The sequence below is a fragment of the Sinocyclocheilus anshuiensis genome, unplaced genomic scaffold, assembly GCF_001515605.1.
Source record: "Sinocyclocheilus anshuiensis isolate Anshui unplaced genomic scaffold, SAMN03320099.WGS_v1.1 scaffold522, whole genome shotgun sequence".
In the NCBI taxonomy this organism is placed as follows: Eukaryota; Metazoa; Chordata; class Actinopteri; order Cypriniformes; family Cyprinidae; genus Sinocyclocheilus; species Sinocyclocheilus anshuiensis.
Window position 1 is genome coordinate 38037 of NW_015544185.1, and position 3200 is coordinate 41236.

At 34.4% G+C, this 3200-nt stretch overlaps 1 protein-coding gene across 1 annotated transcript in view; it reads left to right on the forward strand.

The window, feature by feature from the left end:
- LOC107696435 (1,25-dihydroxyvitamin D(3) 24-hydroxylase, mitochondrial-like) overlaps positions 1-3200 on the forward strand; it is a 17330-nt gene that overhangs the window by 12846 nt on the left and 1284 nt on the right. The gene's annotated exons all lie outside the window — the stretch shown is intronic.

Consider the following 3200-nt stretch of genomic DNA (forward strand, 5'->3'; position numbering starts at 1 on the left):
AGACAAAAGTGGCAATACCTTAACAGTTTTTAAGTTATTGAATAGAATATTTACACTCATGCACTTGGCAGATGCTTTTATCCAAAGTGCATTCAAGGTATACACACTGAATGCTGAATATTAAGAAATATATATATAATATATATATATATATCATTAGTGCAATGTTTATTTATATAAAACATTTTACAATTGATGCATACATTTGTTGCACAATAGTGATGCTTTAAAGTGCTTTGCATAAACAAACAGATATGAGCATAAAAGTTAAGGTTAAAAATCACTTGCAAGTTAAAGTGTGTGTGTGTGTGTAGAAATTTAAATAGAAATTTTCATATACATTTTTATTTATTTAGATCATTAATCATTTAGATTTCAAACATTGATAATAATCAGAAATGTTTCTTGAGCAGTAAATCAGCATATTAGAATGATTTCTGAAGGATTACGTGACACTATAAGTAATTTCAGTAATGAAGCTGAAAATTCTGCTTTGATCACAGGAATAAATTATATTTTAAAATATATTACAATAGAAAACATTTACTTTAAATTTCAGTAATAATTCACAATTATTACAACATTTTTACCGTATTTTTAATGAAGTGCAGCGTTCTTTTCAAAAACAAATAAAATCAACCCCAATGGTAGTGTGTCTATATACTGTAAATATAATGTATTGAAATAAAATTATGCATTTATTGTAAATATATTGAGAAAATAAAATTTGATTTACTTCTATTTTCATCAAATACCATGCACACACTCAAAATGTCATGTCTTAAAACTTTCAAAACTACCAAAAATATCACCAACTAATCAAGTAATCCATCGTTTTAACAGCAAAACTTTATATTGACAAGAATCTGAAGAGGCACTCAAACGGCAACACAGGAAACTTTCTCTGCGACATCTACCACCAGAGCCACCTCACCAAGAAGGAGCTGTACGCCGCCACAACCGAACTCCAGGTCGGAGGAGTGGAGACGGTACGCACTTTCATGACCCCACACAAACCAACTTGTATTTCAGCGAGCTTGTTTTTGAGTCACACACGAGTGAGCTAAAAAAACAGTTGATTTAACTCGTCTTTGTTCTGCACTTATACAGGCTAAGATTGAACAACACGCAGCTTAGCTCAATCAAGCACATAAATCAGAAGAATGAGGCAGGGCAAGCGTAGCGCGCCGTTCAGGGATGGGACGCTGTACAGTGTGGCCCGACTGACCAAACAAATCCTTCTTGTTTTCCTCTTGCATACAGCTAATAGCATGTTGTGGGTTATTTTCAACCTCTCACGTAACCCCTGCTCCCAAGCTAAACTTCTGAAGGAGATCCAGGATGTGGTGCCTGCAGGTGAAACACCGTGTGCCGAGCACATCAAGAACATGCCCTACCTCAAAGCCTGCCTGAAGGAGTCCATGAGGTGGGCAAAATATACTAGATAGTAGAAAAACCGAAATAGTATTTTACTATTTTCTTTCTTAAAACGTTCCTTAGATTATTACAATGCTCTCCACACTAAGAAAAACATGGTTCTTTAAGGATCTGTTTATTGAAAAGTTCTTTGGGGAACCGAAAATGGTTGTTCTTTATTGGCATTGATGGTTCCATGAAGAACCTTTAAAAAAATAAAGGTTCCAAAAGCATGTTTTGCATCAATGCCATTTAAGAACCATTCTGGGTTACCCAAAGAACCCTTCAGTGAGCAGTTCTTAAAAGAAGCATTATTTCTTTTGTGGAATGGAACGGTGCCATGGATGTTGAAGGTTTTTCATGGAACCATCAATGCCAAATAAGGATAACCTTTATTTTTAAGAGTGTAGAATCTTTCCATTCCAAGAAAGATTCTTTATAGTGGAAAAGGGTTCTTCAGATAATTAAAATGTTCTTCAACATTCTGAAAAATGAAGGTTCCAAAAGAAGGTTTTCACAGCATTGTCATAGAAGAACCATTTTGGGTTCCCCAAAAGCCTTTCAGTGAACAGTTAAAAAAATAAAAAACAACAACAACAAAAAAAAACATTTTTCTTAGTCTGAAAAACATTTCAATAATCTAAAGAACCATTTTCTACTATAAAGAACCTTTAGTGGTTCCATGGATGTTGGAGGTTCTTCATTGACTCATCAATGCCAATAAAGAACCTTTATTTTTAAGAGGGCAAAAGTGAAAAATGAGGAAAATGGTTCTTTTAAGAACTGTTAACTGAAAAGTCTTACACTCTTAAAAATAACGTTTTTTTTTAATTGGAATCAATGATTCCATGAAGAACCTTTAATCTACCTTTAATGTACCTTTTGGAACCTTCCAGTTCCAAAATGGTGCAAAAAGGTTCTTTTTAGATTATTACAATGTTCTTCAAACTAAGAAAATTTTTTCTTTTAAGGTTCATATGAGATGAATCATTTCTAATAGAATGGCATTAAATTAGGCTGGTCGTTCCCAGATCCAGTCAGCTGACATAATAGTCCAGACTGGAATCCGAAAGCACATGGAAGCATGTTTATGCCTCATATGCTTTCATGTTTCAGGCGACAGTCATGCGTTACAGGAAGACACGGATATTAAAGCAGGATAATGCTGAAGCATGTGCCGGGAATGTTGATTGTGTATTTGTGGGATTATCTAGCCTTGACTTGCATTAGCAGCATAACGTGCCTCATACCTTTCAGTTTACGCTCTCACGCATGCAAAAAATTAAAGAGGAAATTTTCAGGAATTCTCAAAAGCGAGAGGTTCATTGTTGTCTTTTTCCCCCCGCAGAGTTTCACCGTCTGTGCCGTTCACCAGCCGTACCTTAGACAAAGACACCGTTCTGGGCGATTATACTCTGTCCAGAGGAGTGAGTATCTCATTATTAGACCTCCTCACTACTGCCCCCTATATGAACTCTGATTCAAAACCTAGTGAGCAACCTTAAAGTCTGCTGTCTAACTGGCAGCTCCCTTCTTAGACAGCATCTTAACTGAAATAAGAGTGATTTCAAAAGCAATAAATTAGCAGCAAAAATGCTCCTCTCATGATGGCACAATAGATTCCAATAGAATTTAACATGTTTCAATGTTAGCAATGTGATACTTTAAAAAAATAGCAATAATAACATATTTAAATATTCAGTATTTAAATAGACACTGCTTTTGATGGTTTTAAACTATATTTAGATTTTTTAAATATATATATAGTAAAAAAAATATTAAAA